The sequence below is a fragment of the Euprymna scolopes genome, chromosome 6 (assembly GCF_053919585.1).
Source record: "Euprymna scolopes isolate OS-2025 chromosome 6, ASM5391958v1, whole genome shotgun sequence".
Lineage (NCBI taxonomy): Eukaryota > Metazoa > Mollusca > Cephalopoda > Sepiida > Sepiolidae > Euprymna > Euprymna scolopes.
In genome coordinates, this window is record NC_136487.1 from 135,337,683 (window position 1) to 135,358,130 (window position 20,448).

Sequence of the window (20,448 nt, forward strand, 5' to 3'; positions counted from 1 at the left end):
GAGGAATGGGTATGTTTGATCTGGCAGAACGGTGGTTCATTAAAATTGTGGGGTCTTTGGTTTGATACTCCCAAATTCGAAGCTATCTCTTTACAACCCTTCCTTTTCATAACCTATCATACTTTCATAAATCAGAATCCATTTTCTGTAGGTTGTTTTTGAACCCAGTCAACGAGGGGTACTTTTGCTAGTATAATATATATATATACATGTATGTACATATATATGTATAAATGCATATGAAAGCATATGTTGGCTTCCTTCAGTCTTGACAGACTATGGATACCTACTGTATGGTACCCGCGCGTAAAATTTTTGTGACAAGAGTTGCGCAATCGAAAACTCCTCCTTTCCTGAGTCGACTTGTTACCTACTAGTGGCAAGTAGTAGTTCAGGAAGACTGGAAACAATGCCGAGATAGGCGGAGAGCACATACAGCGCTCTAGAATTCCCAAATGGTTACCCATCTGGTACTAGCCAGGCTCACTGTTACTTAACTTCGCTAATCTAACGAGAACATGTGTGTCAACGTGGTTATGCCGTATTCGAGGATTATCCATATATATATACATGTATATGCATATATATGTAAATATGTATATATTTCTATGTGCATATATATATACATATATATGCATATACATGCATTATATAGATATGTATGCATACACATACATGCATATATATGCACATATATGTTTATATACATATGCACAGACATATACATACATATATATGCACAGACATATACGTATACATGTATGTGCACATACATGTATATATTCATATATGAAAATACATGTGCATATATGTGCACATACATGTATATATACATATATGCATATACATATTTATATACATATTTATATACATATATATATATACACGTATATGTATATAAACACATATATACATGATATGTATACATACATGTAGATATGCATCTATGCTGATACATGTATATATACATAGATGCACATATATGTATACATACATATATGCTACTACATATATATATATATATATATATATATATATATATACTGCGTGTCAAATTATTAACGAGATAACATTTTTTTACTAGTTTCAGAAACTTACTGGTAGTTTCGTATCAAAAGCTTTCAGAAATGTTGGCAATGCTGAACTGCGCGTACTGTGAAACTTTCGTACTGTTCCGCGTAATGTAAACAATTTGCCATCGTAATTGAGGTGCGTCAAATTATTAACAATGCAGTTTCTTTCGTCAATAAAATGGGTCGTAAAGGTGGATTGTGTAGTTCTAAAAAGAGTCCTATTACAGAACAAGTAGCAAAAGATAAAACTACCCTCGAAATATCGAAAATGATAGGAATATACCATCAAACTGTGAAGAACTTTGTCAAGGGCCCTACAAAAGTATGTAAGAGAGCTGATAAAGGTAAATCAAGAGTCGTTTCACTCCAAATTAAACGTGAAGTTGTTAAGAACCCAGGGCAGAACAAGTCGAGAAGTCTTTGACCAAGCCGGATTAAAGAATGAAATAAGTGGCAAAGTCTGTTTAGCTATGAAAAAGCCTCCATTAAAGCAACATCAAATACAAAACCGATTGAAATGGGCAGGGGACAACATGAAAACGGATTTTTTCAAAGTTTTGTTCACGGATAAAGGGCGTGTCATTCTTGATGGCCCAAATAGCTAGAGCAAGGGATGAGTCCTAGATTGACGACATTGTCATCAGCGTTTAAGGTGCAAACAAGGTGGTGGTGATGGGAAAATAATTTGGGCTGGGATTATCGGAGGTACTTTAGTTGGCACACAGGTATAAAAATGACGTCAAATAACTTTTCTGAAGGAGCACTTTGAACCATAGCTGAAGAAGCAAAGATTGCCGTTCAGAAGAACCATTATTTTTATGCAGGATAATGCTCCCTCGCATGCAGCAAACAAAAGCAAAGAGTGTTTGCAACAACTGAGGTTCTCTGAGCTACGAAAGGTGGAGTGACCTGCAAATTCACCAGATTTGAACTCAATTGAGAACCTTTGGAGTATCACGAAGCTACGCCTCTATGCAAGTGTACACCAATTTAAAAGCAAAGATCAGTTGTGGGATGCTGTCCAAGAGGTATCGCGAAGAATAACTGTTGACGAAATCACAAATGTTATTAATTCTGTGGACAAACGTCTTTTACAAGTACTTCATAATAAAGGATCGCATATGCCCTAATAATGTCAACGTATAAATTGCTATGTAGTTATTGTGTTCCAAGGATTTTCCTAGTTTATGTAATGTTTGAATATTATTTCAATAAAACAGTATGGGTATGTTGTGTTTTTTTTTTCTCAACCTCGTTAATAACTTGACACACTGAAATCAACAGCTATTCCTGTCTTCTGCCATAGTTTCGCTAATACTGCTTTAAATATTTTTATTTTCTGGCTGGAGTAGCTGAATAGTATTGTAAGCACTTTCTCAAAGTTTCATGGATTTTTAATCACTCGTTCCTTAAATATGTAAAAATATGTAAACTTGTTAATAAGTTGATACGCAGTGTATATATATATGCACATGCATGTAGATATACGTATATGCGACTACAATTATACATATACATGCATATACATATACATGTACATATACATGCATATACATGCATATACATGTACATATGCATGTATTTATATAAACATGGATATGCATATACATATATATATACATATTTACATACATATTACATGTATATACATGTACATGCATAGATATGTACATATACATATATATATACATAATGTGTATATAAACCTGTATATGTACATGTATGTATGTATATATACGTGTATATGTATGAATACGTATATCTATATGTATATATACATGCATATAGATATACGTATATATACATATACATGTATATACACATATACAGGTATATATACATATATAGTCACATACATACAGGTAATATATATATATATATATATATATATATATATATATATATATATATATTGTGAGAAATTCTATATACATCCGCCATCTTTCTTGTTTGGGCGGGCCACACATTTCTAGTAGCCGGTCTGTGATTGTTTTAAATTTGAATGTGTCAGGTGATTTGACATGGCGCGCTTTTGTATATTGCTTTCTCTTTTTAGTCCAGCAGAAACTAGGCATCGGGATAGACACAACACAGCGGCTCTCTCACTGGAGGGAACTAAGACAATTTCTTGATGGACATTAAACAGTTGGTGAACGAAGGACACATCTCTACATGCAGAGACAACTTATATTGCTGTACGAGGGGCGTGCAATAAATAATGCCCCTGACCCACTTCCCATAGGAGTAGAGCAACGAAACTTGGCACAGTTATTAGTCTTTCTCTACATAGGAACCACACAGAGTTATACATTTCTCCTATCGTTTGATGCAGCTCTGAAGACCGTTTTTGTAGAACACCCCATGTTGGTCCTCCAACCACGATGTGACTTCAGAATCATCTGGTAAACGCTTTCCTCTCAAAAGCGACTTCATGACTGAGAAGAAGTGAAAGTTAGAGGGTGCAAAATCAGGACAGTAGGGCGGATGTGGGAGGATTTCATAACCACACGCCCGTGCTTCTGATCTGGTGACATGCGAGTGGTGAAACGGAGCGTTGTCCTGCAGGAGGAGGGTACCTTTGCTGATCTTGCCCCGCCTCTTAATTTTGATAGTTTCCCTTAATTTCCCTTAATTTCCTCAAAAGTGAAGCATAATAAGCCCCTGTAATTGTGGTACCCTTTGCCAGAAAATCTGTCATATCTACTCCTTTCTGGTCTCAGAAGACTGTGAGTATGACCTTGCCAGCGGAAGGCTGCACCCTTGCCTTCTTTGGAGGTGGTGAGTCTAAGTGCTTCCACTGCATTGACCGGGCTTTGGTCTCTGGATCATATTAATGAACCCAGGTTTCATCCTGTGTAATAAGTCTTTTGAAAAACTTTGACTCATCTTCTTGACACATCTCCAAATTCATCCTCGAGCACTCGACGCGTTCTCGCTTCTGGAATGGTGTGAGCAACCTGGGAATCCATCTGGCAGACACCTTATGCATATGCAAATGGTCATGAATGATAGTTTCCACAGACCCTGTACTAATCTTGACATCTTGGGCTATTAGGCGAATAGTAATGCGCCGATCTTCCAAAATGTCAGCCTCAACTTGACGGACAGATGTCTCATCAATGACAGAAGGGGGCGACCAAGTCTAGGAGCTGTTTCCACAGACTTCCGGCCTGATTGAATTCACGATGCCAGCGTTTTACAAGGTCATATGATGGGGCGTTATCACCATAAGTTTCTTTCAATTCATCAAAAGTCTCCTGTGGTGTGCGTTCCTTTCAAATACAAAAACCGGATTACTGCTCGACATTGAACAGGCTCCATTTCACACCTGACTCAGTTCAAACACCTGTAAAACAGAAACCACAATTAGTTCAGAGCTGTAATTTTCCACATAATCCGTAGAGATATAAACCATTGCACATGCAAAATTTCAGCTAGATCAGACAACTAGAAGTGGGTTAGGGACATTACTTATTGCACGCCCTTCGTAGTTCATTCTGTTCCTGTTGTATTTGCGTTGCATTAATGTCCTAAAGTTACATTTAAATAACAATTTTCCATTGTGCGGACTTTCTTTTTGCTTCCTCAATTTGAAGTTATTTTCTTAATTGAGGTGAATACTAGAATATTTCAATTAAAAAGCAAATATGAACAGGTAAAATTATAGAAGAATAAAAGGCCAGTTACCTTAACTTTAGCTTAAATTTGTAGTTTTTGAAAAATTACAAGTGCGGACGTTCTTTATATATATATATATATATATATATATATATATATATATATATATATATATATATATATATGTGTGTGTGTGTGTGTGTGTGTGTGTATATATATATATATATATATATATATATATATATATATATAATAGGACTGTGTGCAATGCAGAAAAAACGGAATCTTGGGAGAAATTATATGAGAAATTTTACTTCAAAAATAACTTATTAATATTCTAGACAATCTTTTGTATACTGTTTCAGTAAAATCTTTACTTACTGTTAATAAGGTTCAATATGGTGGAAAAGGTTTTGTGAAAGGGAGACCTTCTACGGAAATATCAACATTTTTTTATCATCCAGGATTTTATTATATATTGATATTTCCGGAAGAAACCCACCTCATCACAAAAAATACCGTCCATCATCTCAGATTATATTAATAGTCGCTAAAAGATTTAGTGAAAATAAAAAATAACATTTTTTTATTAATTATTTTAAAATTAACATTCACATTTTCCCACATTTTCCCTATAAATAAATTCATCTAAAAAAACGTATTCACTAAAACATATTCACTGGTTGAAATGCAGGCCCTACAATTCATTAATGAATACGTAACAATTTGGATATTTTATTTTTAGTAATATACATAAACTGTCCCATATAATTCAATCTAGACTATATATCCCATCAAATATAGACAATATATCCTATCTAATCTAAACTAGACTATATACCCCATCTAATTCAACCTAGACTATCGCACCTAATTAAAGCAAAACTGTCTATTCTACTTAATTTTAATCTAGACTATCTATCTCACCTAATCTTGTCTATCGCGTGTAATCAAATCTAAGGCACCGATGTCAATCAAAACAACCCACTAAATATAATTAAATGTAGGCAATTTATCTAATCTAATTTTATCTAGAATATGTGTTCAAATGTAATGTAAGCTATCTATCCAATCTAATTTAATGTAGACTACATCTAATCTGTATAAATCTAGGCCATCTATCGAAATCTAGGCTATTCATCCAATCTATTTTAATCTAGGTTATCATTTAAATCTAGTGTGTTTTAGGCTTCCAATTAACTTATTTAAGAGACCAGTCTAATCAGTTTTCATTTGGTCTATCTAGCAAAATCTGTTTTAATTGGGGCTATATATCCAAATCTGTTTAAATCAGGTCCATATGTCTAAATCTTTTAATCGGGGCTATATATCCAAATCTGTTTTTACCGGAACTATACAGAAAAATCTGTTTACATCGGGTTAATATATCCAAATCTGTTACAATCAGGGCTATATATCCAAATCTGTTTAAATCAGGTCCATATGTCTAAATCTCTTTTAATCAGGGCTATATATCCAAATCTGTTTTTACCGGAACTATACAGAAAAATCTGTTTACATCGGGTTAATATATCCAAATCTGTTACAATCAGGGCTATATATCCAAATCTGTTTCATTATGGTTATATATCCAAATCTGTTTTAATGAAATTAATATATCTGAATTGGTTATAATCTGGTCTATATATCGAAATATGCTTTAATCTGGTGTATATATCCAAATCTATTTTAATCAGGACTATATATCAAAATCTATCTTTACCTAGGCTATACATCCAAATCCTTTATAATCTGGTCTATATATCAAGGTTTGTTTTAATCGAGGCTATGTATCCAAATCTGTTTTAATCGGGTCTATATATCCAAATCTGTTTTAATCGGGTCTATATACCCAAGTCTGTTTTAATTGGGGCTCAATATATAAATCTGTTTTAATGGGGGCTAGATATCCAAATGTGTATTTACGGGGGCTATATATCCGAATCTGTTTTAATCGGGGCTCAGTGTCAAAATCTGTTCTAATCGGAGTTATATATCAAAATATGTTTTTTCAATCGGGGCTATATATCCAAATCTGTTTTTACTGGAGCTATATATTCAAATCTGTTTTAATGTGGGCTAAATATGCAAATTTGTTTTAATCGGGGCAATATATTCAAATCCGTTTTAATCGAGTCTATATATCCAAATCTGTTTTTTTTTCTGGGCTATATATCCAAATCTTATTTTAACGGCGCTATATATCCAAATCTGTTTTTACCAGGGATATGGACTAAAATCTGTTTTAATCGGGGCTATATATCCAAATCTGTTTTAATCGGGGCTATATATCCAAATCTGTTTTAATCGGGGCTATATATCCAAATCTGTTTTAATCGGGGCTATATATCCAAATCTGTTTTAATCGGGGCTATATATCCAAATCGGTTTTAATCGGGGCTATATATCCAAATCTGTTTTAATCGGGGCTATATATCCAAATCTGTTTTAATCGGGGCTATATATCCAAATCGGTTTTGATCGGGGCTATATATCCAAATCGGTTTTGATCGGGGCTATATATCCAAATCTGTTTTAATCGGGGCTATATATCCAAATCTGTTTTAATCGGGGCTATATATCCAAATCTGTTTTAATAGGGGCTATATATCCAAATCGGTTTTAATCGGGGCTATATATCCAAATCGGTTTTAATCGGGGCTATATATCCAAATCGGTTTTAATCGGGGCTATATATCCAAATCTGTTTTAATCGGGGCTATATATCCAAATCTGCTTTAATCGGGGCTATATATCCAAATCGGTTTTAATCGGGGCTATATATCCAAATCGGTTTTAATCGCGGCTATATATCCAAATCGGTTTTAATCGGGGCTATATATCCAAATCGGTTTTAATCGGGGCTATATATCCAAATCTGTTTTATTTGGTCTAGTTATCCAAATCTTTTTTAGTTGGGGCTCTTCTATTCAAATTTGTTTTTATCAGATTTATTTAGTTATATTCGTTTTCGTTCAAACTATGTATCTAATCTTGTGTTAGCCAATTTAATTTGTAAATTAAATGTAATCTAATATAAATTATTATCTATTAATTTAAATCTTCTTCTGCGCTACCTTAGTATCCAATGCAGCAATCTTTCTAATCTAAGATTAAATTTAAATGACTCATTTACATTTTTCTAGCATTAAATGGTTCAGAAAGTGTCGATATGGCATGTAGCGGACAGCCAAACTAAGTAACAGTTACCCTTATCATCGGTAAGGTTAGTTCAAATTCAGTCGGGACTACTCTATTCTCCTAAGCCTAATACCATTCGGAAGGGTATGAATCCCTACTTCGCCCGAAAATTTTGTAAAATATTATTCTATGAATACTTTACGATACATTTTCTATTTCGGCAATAGATACACAGCTTCGCTATTCTGATAAATTTTATTTTTATCTCCTTCCTTGGAGGTCAGACACAAGTAATGAGGAGGTTTGAAAATTCATTGTGGCGAAAAAAAAATGTCTTAGCAACCCCTTTGGTGTTCCCTCTAAAGGCACCTTACGCGAGTAGCAATAAATAGCCACTTCCTAGAGATAATGGACCTCCTAGGACTGAACAGAACAATTATTTTGTTAGTTTAGTCTCCATATAAGTCAAATTATAGACACACTGACGTTTATCAAAACCTCCATCTTTGTTTTCCGGTCTGTAGTTCACAACAACAAGCAAGGGAGACCACTCTAAAACATAACATAAAGAACAGAACTGTTTTATCTTAATACAAAAGGAGTCAACTGAATATTACTAATATCTTCTTAACTGCATTGTAAACTGCAACAACTTGCGGTAGTATATATTTGGAATCTATTGGGATGAATAATATGTTTGTTTGTTTGTTTGTTTGTTTGTTTATTTATTTGTGGACTGTTATCCTGTATCCTAGATACGTATAATCACGTTTGACACACCGGTTCCCGTCAGATCACCGAAGTTAAGCAACGATGAGCCTGCCTAGTACCAGATGGGTGACCATTTGGGACTTCTAGGTGCTGTATGTGCTCTCCGCTTATATTGGCATTGTTTCAAGTCGTCCTGGACTTTTTCTTGCCACTGGACTCCAGCAGTGTCGATTCAGGAGAGGTGTGGTTGAAGATTGCGCAACCACATAATTACACACGCAACTGCCCTTTGTCTTACGAGACTGACCGGAGGCATCGGTTATCCTCATCTTCATATTCCAAATATATAATAACATTCGGTACGGACCTGACGATCGCAGACCAGATAAAAACGAAAAGCTTGGATTAATAAGACCAAAACGTCCAACCTTGATCGCCTATGGCGCAGTGGATAGAGGCGTTGAATCTCTACGGTTCATGGTGGGCGTTGTCTGCATATAACGGCTTTAATCCTACCCAAAGCAAGCAATAAGATTAGTTGCCCAAAAACGTGGTGAGACAACAGCAACTATGGAAGGCAGTAATTACTAAGGATACGATTAAGAGACTCTGCATTCCTATCCTGTCGCGGTTAACCACCTGAAGAAGGTCAGAGGAACAGTTTGTTGAAACATGGTGAAACAACAACAACAATTATGAAGATGGGGATAACAGTCTACAAATAAATAAATAAATAACCAGTGATAGATTAAAATACATTTAAATACACAACAGCCAGGAAAAGCTTCATGGAAGACGAATCAAGCGAAAGATTTCGGAGAGCCTTGAGATATAATGTAACGACTTATGTGACAGGTGATCGTGTTTGCTGTAAAAGGCAAAACCATAAAGGATGACGTGATTCTGTTAAAGTTTTAGGGAAAGAAGCTCAATATGTATTGGTTAGACATGGAGAAGCATTTTTAGGATGCATCCATGTTACTTGATGAAGGTAGAGAAGGATGGCGATGTCCAAGTATTGAAGAAAATACAAATTCTTCAAATAAGAGGAATGAAATGTTGGAAGAGTGAGATGAAGTGTAATGTCGCAGCAACAAACAAAAATCAATCCGACTCGGCTTTTCTTGCTTTTTTAGAAAAATTTATTACCATTATTTTCCAAACAATGCCTGCTTCTTGTTTTTTTTTTCTAACTGTTCATTTCGTCGGCCATGAGATTAACAAAATCATGCCGTTTCGACACCAGCTTAAAAGTATCTCGCTGCCACTGCAGAGCCATAGGTCCATTTCACCTGCCGTGGTCTTTTCTTTCTGGTCCACTACACACCAGCCATTTCTCGCTTTCAACTTTACACGTCCATTTTCTCTGGCGCGGACTTTGCTTCTCTCCGACTACGTCAATTATTTTCTTGAGATGTAAGCTCGCCCACACTTCCTAATTTACATACGTGCTTTTTTCGGCTACGGCTGCCAATATCTATGCAAGCCATCTTTCTTACAGCTCCTACTGATATTTTCCCACGTGCTTATACACGTTCTGTTGCAGAAGGACAATATGACAACTATGCTTTTTAGCTTGTTAAAAGGGGGGGAAAAGTTATATATCGCCGCTTAGAATTAGTGCTTTATGCGAAATTGATGGTTGAATAGTATTAACTTTGTGATCGTTTTTGCATCAACTAATCCCTATTAATCCCTAACTGTGCATAGAACAGATACTACGATATTTAATTCCCTTACCCTTTATCATAAAGATCCACAAAATGTTTCGATACTTCTGCATTTATCGACCCGCGGTTTCTACAAAGTTTCTCGGACACTTCCGGGAATAACCGGAAGCGGACGATCGCGAGGCAGTAAACCGCTACGAGAAAATTTTAAAGCTAAACATGAAATACAATAAAATTACAAACATGTATCTCGCCCAACCCTAACCCTAAACCTAAACCTGCGCGATTAAAATTTTTATATTTCTTCCAATTTATGTAAAAAGTAACTTTCATAAATTCGTATTAGCTACAAACAGCGCGTTCGTAAAAAATTGAGGAACGCTCAGCCGACATTTTTCGGTTATTTCCGTCAGTTTCCGAGTGAGCCCGAGCCAAGTTCATTGAAATCGCAGGTTGGTAAATACAAAGCACCAAAATTTCAACCAGATCGGCCCAGTAGTTTTTAAGAAAAAATAGAAAGGACAGACAGATAGACAGACTAAGAGAAATATAACAATTTTAATGGCAACAGAAAGGAAGTGAAAAATAACAGTGTAAAACAAAGTAGAAACGAAGTTGAAAAATATAAATCGTAAATACTAAAGGGAGACAATTTACCACTTTAGTCCAGATACAAAAAAAAGCCATTTTCAGACTGATTGCCATGGACGTATTCTCGATTGATACGAAAAGAACATCTCCATTTTGTATGACCAATTATTAAACGGAAAAAGTACGGTACCGCTTTAGACTGTATATCTGCAAGGAAACAACATCTACGCTTTTACGCTTTTATCCTCAACCCCCAAAAATCGATAGAGATTAGAGTATCCATGTAATGATCTGGTCCCTGTTGATTGTGGTGTAATGCTGATTATATGCAGCAAAAGGTTGTCAACCCTCTCAGGCTTTATCTTCTCTTTTTGAGAAGGGGTTAGTTTATCGCTAATCGCGTGAGGCACCATTAGCAGGAATGGCGATGGGGCTGCCCAGTCACTTTTTGCAGGTCAGAGTGCCCCTCCTCGAAGGCGCTGACTTTTCAATCCCACTTTCCGACCCGGTGTCACAGTTCTTGCAGTTGAAGAGAACTAAATGCCCCCACTTACGCTTTTCAGTTTTCTTTTTCAATATACGAATCTTCGCGCCACGCCATGGTCTTGCACTTCCATTATGTATGCGCTCACGTGTTCGAATGGACGAAATCATTGCTGATTATTCACAGAAAACTGACAAAAGTTGTGTTGGCTTAAATTATCGTAAACTCTATATTTCTTCGGAATAAATTACTGAGCTTTCAGCGACATCATAGAGAATAATTAGTCGAAGAGTCACACGGTTGAGGTAAGGTTTCAGGCTCGTTAATGGCACAAAGTGTTTTCCCTGCTCTTGTGTCGCATTGATTGATTGTAACATGCATTCAAATACAATCATCAACCGGGTCAAGATCAAAGTGTAGTATCTGTTCCGGCAGATGCTGCACTTAAGATAATTTGTACCAGTCAATGGAGGGGAAACCCTCTATACTGGGACAATTATTATTTTTGGTAACCAGAGTGACCCCTTTTAGGGGAGCTGGTTTTTACCTCACATTAAAAACGGCCTTGTGCCTAATTTGCTCAGTGGGGGAGCAAATAAACACCATCTGTTCCGGCAGATGCTGCAAGCTATGACTAGCTATGACTAGCAAAGACCAGATGTGGGGGCAACCCCACATACCTGACCATTAACCAGCTCCCATTTCCCACCTCTCGGGAGCTGGTCCCCTTTTTCCCTTCCCCCTCCCTCCACTCCTCACATTAAAAATCGGCCTTGTGCCTAATTTGCTCGGTGGGGGAGCAAATAAATACCATCTGTTCCGGCAGATGCTGCAAGCTATGACTAGCTATGACTAGCAAAGATCAGATGTGGGGGCAACCCCACATGCCTGACCTTTAACCAGCTCCCATTTCCCACCTCTTGGGAGCTGGTCCCCTTTTCCCTTCCCCCTCCCTTCACTCCTCACATTAAAAATTGGCCTTGTGCCTAATTTGCTCGGTGGGGGAGCAAATAAATACCATCTGTTCCGGCAGATGCTGCACTTAAGATAATTTGTACCAGTCAATGGAGGGGAAACCCTCTATACTGGGACAATTATTATTTTTGGTAACCAGAGTGCCCCCTTTTTGCCTACTTTTAGGGGAGCTGGTTTTTGCCTCACATTAAAAACGGCCTTGTGCCTAATTTGCTCAGTGGGGGAGCAAATAAATACCATCTGTTCCGGCAGATGCTGCACTGAAGATAATTTGTACCAGTCAATGGAGGGGAAACCCTCTATACTGGGACAATTATTATTTTTGGTAACCAGAGTGCCCCCTTTTTGCCTACTTTTAGGGGAGCTGGTTTTTACCTCACATTAAAAACGGCCTTGTGCCTAATTTGCTCAGTGGGGGAGCAAATAAATACCATCTGTTCCGGCAGATGCTGCAAGCTATGACTAGCTATGACTAGCAAAGACCAGATGTGGGGGCAACCCCACATGCCTGACCTTTAACCAGCTCCCATTTCCCACCTCTCGGGAGCTGGTCCCCTTTTTCCCTTCCCCCTCCCTTCACTCCTCACATTAAAAATCGGCCTTGTGCCTAATTTGCTCGGTGGGGGAGCAAATAAATACCATCTGTTCTTCAGCTGCTGCACTTCGATTTCTTGTTCTCTGTCAGTGGAGAAGAAATCCTTTACGACTGAGACAATTTTTATTTTTGTTCCTTTTCTCCACATTTAAAAACGACCCTGGTGTCTAACTCTGTCCCGTGGGGAGACATTGCAAATAGGAACAACACTATGAATATAATTGAGGTTTTACTGCGTTTGGTAAAAGTTGTTTTATTTTGTTGTTTACGATTTCTCGACTGTTAGCCATTCCACACCTTTACTTTATTAATGCTTGTCATATGCTTTGGTAGATTTGTTTTACTGTAAATTAAACCTGTCTAAGTTATTTAATATTAGAAAATAATACATAATACGATTAATTGAAACGCAGGTTAGTATTTTATTTCTAGTTTGGGTTAGATTATGTCTGAAACTAGCATTTATACATAAATGAGTTTGATCACATTTGAAATTGTTTTGTTTTTTCAATGGTCCGAGCCTGTATCCAGGACATGTATGCGGTCTGGTTAATGGCCAAGAAATCGAAAACAAACAAAATATACAACAAAATAGATGTTTGTGCAATTTGAACCGAATCAATGGTCGTAGTATTTTACAGCATATCAACCTGTTTATTTAATATCAAATCCAATCATATTGGAAAGAAGTTTTTTCATGCTTCAAGTTCTTTAATTATCCAAATATTTATATATTTGGTTTGTTTTCGTCTGGTTTGGTGATTTTGTTTTACAGCATATGAATCCTTTTCGGGTTGTTTAATGTTGAATTCAGTAATTTTGAATTTTTTTATGCTTCAAGTTCTTTAATGTTTATTCATGGTGTATGGTGTAGTTGTTTTTTCTGTCGTTTTTTTGTTTGTTTTTTTTGTTTTTGTTTTTGTTTTTGTTTTTTGGGGGTTTTTTTGTTGTTTTTTCTTTGTAGAGATGAAAATTGTTGTTTTTGACTTTTCATAACATGATTGGATTTTGCAAAGGGAAAGAAAAGGAACAATAACATCAAAGTTTGGTGCATTTTAGTTTAGAAAGCCCGTATCTTCAGACAGCCTGATCTGGTAGAACCAATTTTGGCGAACTAAAACTTAGATTAGGGTTAGTTAAGGATGAGATTGCGCTTAGAGCAAAAGTTTTTTTTTTTTTTTTTCAATACTATAGAAGTATCCAGATAAGTTTTACCAAACGCAAGAAAATGTATTTTTTTTACACAGGGTGACCCAGAAAAACGGGCCCCAATTCTAATTAGGCCCCGTTTCTTAGTGTTTTGTCCGAACGAAATGAAACTTTCGTCATAACTAGTTTATTATATTCAAAACATCACATCAAAACAAAAGGGTCTTTGGCCTTTTTTTCTCCGTTCTACAGCATACGTTCTAGATGGCCTCCATTTAGCTTTTGTTTGGGGGGTCACCCTGTACACACATATATGTTTACACACACACACACACACACACACACACATATATATATATATATATATATATATATATATATATATATATATATATATATATATATATATATAGCAAACGCCGTAACTTAAATTTGCCACCGGTCTGTATACTTTCATCGTGGGGAAACTATAAGATTTTTTCTTTTTTAGAAATTTTATTTCGATGAAAGCTGAGTTATCAATACAGGAAAAATAATATTTGTCTACGAGATATTCGCTTTACTTAGAAAAACTTAGGTGATTACGTGTGGTTTTACGAGGGTTTTTTTGTTTAGCCGTAGCTTGCCACTTAGACTTAAGGTTAGTAGTAGTAAATAAAATTCTAAAATAAAAATCTCACAGTTTCAAAGCGTTAAAAAGTTTAGAGGGCGGTAGAGAATACTTCGCTAGCTATAAATAATTTGTTTGTTTTTTTTTTAATTATTTATGTTTACGGGTTATCGAGTCTTAACTATTCTGGGCGTTTTATACAGAAAACCATCATGGTTCCATTAGAGATTGACAAACAGAAATCAGAAAAGTTTTTTGAAGCGCAAAGAAATATTTCACACAATTAAAAATAAAAAGTGAAAAACTATTTTTATTAAGTTCAGAATAGAGGCTTGTCATGATTAATTTCTAGGTTGAGAGGACGATTGTCGAAAAATAAATTATATGTTTTAATTTTATTTTAAATTTGCGATTGTAAAATACACATTGACTTTATACTATACTAGCAGGCCGCCTGGTGTTGCCCGGTCGTAAAATACGTATGAATATTGTATTTCAATTAATGGAGATTTCTTGTTTATTATAATCAGAAATACCGTAGGCATTAAACGTAACGTTAAATTCCTTTAAAAAAAAAATGTAGTACAAAAAAGGAAAGAAACTGAAAAACGTGCATGCCAGTATTATATTTTTTCTAAACAGTTCACTTCTTGTAAATAAAAATACAAATACTCAAGCTGAGATCGAAACTAAAACCGAAAAAGTGACAGTGAGTTATGTACTTTAACCATTAGACCAGCTTGCCACGTCTTTAAAAAGGTGTTTTCAAACCTAGTTATTTTTAACATGTCAACATTCTGTCATATTTTACGATCACGCATGCGCAGTCGTGAAACAGTTGACAAACAGATAGAAATCCGATGATCTCCAAGTACCAATTTTTCAATTTCGACCCCTTAGCAGCCGTTTTTTATTTTCGGATGGAAACCGATTAAAAAGTTTTCCGCATGTCTAAATACCCTATATACCAAATTTCAAGTTTGTGAATCAAAAAATCGTTGAGTATATCGGTTGAGAAGTGTCCTCACACACATTCTTACTTTTAGAGATATATAGACATAGAAATGAACCGGGCAAGGTTGAGTAAGTGTTCTTGTCAATGACGGTCGAATGTGACGTCACAAAATGGGCACTGTTCTAACCCCTAAAAAATTACTGGATTATTTTCGCCAATTTTATTTCTTTTTTGTGTGTTTGTGCATCTATGTTGCTGCACTATTTTCTTTATATTAATTTCAAGTTAAATTCAATTTTTACATTAGCTTATGTTTATTAAATTGTTAGGTGAAAGTACAGAATAGTTATAAAACACCCGCCCTCTCTATGTTAAGAATGAGTTTCTAAGTGGTAACGTTATTATTACAGCATGGTATGCATAGATGCACAAGTACCCCGTTTTTTTTTGTTGTTTGTTTGATTTTTTTTAAACTGGCAAATAATTTGTTTGTTTTTTTGTTTGTTTTGCGAAAAAAAAAAAATAAATAAAATATATTTCAATCTATTTTTCATTTTATTGTGAAAATAAACGCAGTGCTTATCTTTTATTATTTAAAAAAATAAATTTGAAATGTATGACACATTTGCAGTTCAACAAAGAGTATTTTTGCTGTTTTTCTTTATTTTTATCTTAATAGAAAATAGGATGCTTATGCATCTAGGTTACCGCGCTATTTTTTTTAATGGTATTTTTAACTAAATTCAATTTTTACGATATTTTTGTTCATTAAATTGTAAGGTGAAAGTACAGAATAGTTACATACCAGCCTCCCCTCCCGTGATAAAAATGCATTTCTAGAGCATAACGTTATTATTTCAGCGCGATAACATAGATACATAAGTATCGAAAGTAATTAACAGATAAAAAATCAGAGGTTTGTTTTACAATTCACAGAGGTACGAAGAAGTGGCCAAAAAACAAGTATATAACAAGTAAATGTTACCAAAAGCAAGCGTTTACTCTTCTACCTACCTGGATAAGTTTTTAGTGTTTTTACTTTTTTTTAAATGTTTGTTCGGTTCTAAAAACATTTAGTGTTGAGCGCTACGTGAAAACAAGAAAAACATGCCCACGGTGTCTTTTTAAATCTTTGTAGTCTTGACAATGACTTAAAAATAAAAAATAAAACAAAATCGTGATAAAAACCCCACCCAATATGTGTCACGGTGACATTTATTGGGTGGGTTTAATCACTTTTTGTTTTATTTTTAAGTCATTGTCGAGACTTCAAAGATGTAAAGAAATATCGCGGCCATTTTCGTCTCGTTTTCATGTAGCGCTCAATATTACTTGATTTTCGAAGCTAATAAACATTTTATATTAAATAAAAACACTAAAAATATATCCATTTAGATAGAAAAGTAACTTATCTTGCCTTTGATAACATTTATTTGTTATATATTTGTTTTTTGACAACTTTTTGTATAACTTAGTCGATTGTAAAACAAACACGAAACTAGATTAAATAAACTTAATGAAATAACCCGAAACAATTTGCTTTAAAATATATTTTTTACGGTAATGCGGGTTATTGAGCGAAAAAAATAATCAAGCGCTTTTTGGGGGAGGGGGGCACCAGTATTAAATTGCTAACGTCACATTGTCACTCATTGACATTTAAGATTATTCACATTACTATAAAATCCCTAATTTAAAATGTAAAAAAAAAAATCGTTTCCGCTGTCTTTAATGTAAAAATTAGGAATTTTAGTCTCGGCGTCTATAAAAGTCAGTGACAATTTTATAGTATACTAGCCTGTGTTCCCGGCGTTGCCCTGATGTTTGGAGGTGTGTGTTGAGCAAAAAAAAAAAGTGCTAGTAGGCAGGCAGGCTCGAACCCGTATCGCGAAGGAGGAAAAGAACTTGAAAAAACCGTGACATCTTTGCTGTTGCGCACGTCGCCAAACCGGAAATGACGTAGGTTTAAATTAAGGCTACTCAAGCTAAAAGAGAGGATTGCTTTCGAAAACATCGGCGAAAGAAGCGACCTCTCCCTGTAGAAAAGTGCCTAGTTGAGGGTGAAGTAAGTAATGTTTTGGCCAATTTTTCGATATTTGTCGTCCGAAGGGTCGAGCTTCAAAAACGATACCGATCGCATAAAAATTCGTCGCCTCTGTCGAAAGTTTTAGACAGACAAATATACATACATGCATACATGCATACATACATTTAAACAGACAGGTGATATTTATATTATTGATTATATTGAATCAATATATAGTAATGATTTAAAAAGTTCAAAAAAATAAATAAATAAGACTCGTGCGCGACCCAACCAAGAATCGAAACCAAAACGTTAAACTCACGATTTATTTTTGCGTCTGCCGTCAATGGGCTATGAAGACGAGCTTACTGCAAGGCTAAAAATTAAAACATGAACCAATAGCTACTACGTTATGCATTCGTAGTGCCGGCGTTCGGCCTTCACCTGGAAAATTTAATTTTTATTTTTAATATTCACAATTTTGCACCTATTTTTCCTAGCTAAAGCCCAAATATAAAGTTTCGCATAGATTTTAATACCTTATATATGAAGTTTCATTTCTGTAGACCAAAAATTCTAGGAGGAGTTTGGTAGGCAACATTTTTTAAACAAAAATATATAGTATACATAAATATTTATGGAAACAGTTTTGTGTTTTCTATAAACTTTTTACGCAAATATTATGCAAGTATAAGTCATGTAGATATCTGTATGAATATAATTACACGTAATAGTTAACTAATGATGATCATTCCCTGAGAAAACCGAAAAAAAACTAATAAGGAATTAATTAAGATGAATGTTTAAAAGAATATGCAAATCAGCTATATCTTTTGCTAGTGAATGCAATTCTACGACCCATATATAAGAAAGTTGTATTTTTTTTTTAAATAAAATAGAGAAAGGGTTTTAATATGAATATCAATACACACAAAAAAAAAACGAATTTATAGGAGTATAGATAGATAGATAGATAGATAATCGCAAAAGGAAATCTTTCTCTATGTACGAAATGAATATTTAAAAAAAAAAAATCAAGACAGCCTCTATTTCGAACCGTCGCCAACAAGTTATTTTACTTACGTTTATAAAAAGGAATCCGATAAATAGCGCATCTATCTACGCGGAAGACGGGACCTCAGCGAGCATTTACAAGCATATGGTGCGCGCAATTCCAATCACTGAATGGAGCGCATCGTGTAGGAATCCAAAATACAAACACGTGCTCAACGCATACACAGCTCCAATCACGTGACCGTCTTCGCCATCAGCAACAACAAGTTACTTTTTTATTTTATTTTTTTTTACTTCAGTTATTTTTTTAAAAAGAAACAATTTTTTATCCCACTCTTCTTCTTCTTCTTCTTCTTCTTCTTCTTCTTCTTCGTCTTCTTCGTCTTCTTCGTCTTCGTCGTCGTCGTCTCTGCCCAAATCTCCAATCGCCACCCAATATCACCCATCCAAAATTATCCACCTTCCCTATCTACAACCCTGACAAATGAGACAGAGAAGCCGATTGGGTGCCCAAGGAGACAGTAGGGGGGGGGGGGATATCAATACCACAAACGCCTCCAACTTCGTTCTGCCGTCTTTACGAAAATAAATTTATTTATTTAACTTTATTTTATATAGTCCTTTTTTTATATAGTTATTTATTTTTTAAACAAACAAATACTTTTTTGTCAAATCTTGCCGTTTTTTTTCTGTTTGTTTTTTGTCTCATTTACGCAAGTTTTTGTTGTTGTACTTCTCCACAAAATAGTTTCGATGCTCTCGGGGACTCCATCGTTTTAGCTTTTGACCCCACCCGCTTATTCACCTTTTCAGAAGTTTAGACATTTCATCATTGCATTACTTCCCCTGTTTTTTGGACAGTGTTAGATGATTTGGTGTCCCCGACGAAAAATATTCCAACAGATATTTTATTAAATTTATCACATCCTTAGATAAATTATTATAATTATAATTATTATCATTATTATAATAATTAGTAGCAGTAGTAGTAGTAGTAGTAGTAGTAGTAGTAGTAGTAGTAGTAGTAGTAGTAGTAGTAGTAGTAGTAGTTTGGCGTAAGAATTATATTTTTCTGTAAAAAATATCTTGATTTGCGTTTAAGAATGTTTCATATAAAAAAGAAATTTAACAGTTACATGAAATAAATATTACACATCTATAATATAAATCTCACCGTCTGTTTAAATGTGTTTATGTATGTATGTATGTATGTATGTATGTATGTACGTATGTATGTCTAAAACTTTCGACAGAAGTCATGGATTTTTACGAGATCAGTATCGTTTTGAAGACCGTATTTTCGGGCGAAAAATATCGAAAAATTGACTGAAAACATTAATTCCTTCACCCTCAACTTGGCACTTTATTACAGGGAGGGGTCGCTTTTTTCGCCGATATTTTCGAAAGACATCCCCTCTTTTCGATTAATTAGCTTTAATTTAAAACTTCGCCACTTCCGGTTTGGCGATGGACGCAACGGCAAAGACGTAACGTTTTTTTTTTTCACGTTTATTTTCATCCTTCACGATACGGGTTCGAGCCTGCCCGCCTATTACCACTTTTTTTTTTTTTTGCTCAATATTCACCTCCAAACACCCGAACAACGCCGGGAACTCAGGCTAGTTTATTAAATAAAACTAAGAATTGTCCACTTTGTTCCACTTATTTTCATATAAAATGCTGATAATAAAAGTAATAAAAAATAATATTACAATACTATCATTTCAGCTCGACTCCTTAACATTTATTGTTTTAAGCTCAAATCAAGTTATTAAGTTAGATCCATGTCCAAGGAATCTATATCTAAAATTTCAAGTGTTTAGACCCAAAATTGTC

General features: G+C 35.0%; 1 protein-coding gene across 2 annotated transcripts in view; it reads right to left on the reverse strand.

The window, feature by feature from the left end:
* LOC145277963 (monocarboxylate transporter 9-like) overlaps positions 1-18,819 on the reverse strand; it is a 114,359-nt gene extending 95,540 nt beyond the window's left edge. For both annotated transcript variants that reach the window (XR_013868258.1, XM_080130091.1), the window contains exon 1: positions 18,682-18,819. The gene's annotated coding sequence lies outside the window, so the exon portion shown is untranslated. The remainder of the gene's footprint in view (positions 1-18,681) is intronic.
* Positions 18,820-20,448: the final 1,629 nt, after the last annotated feature.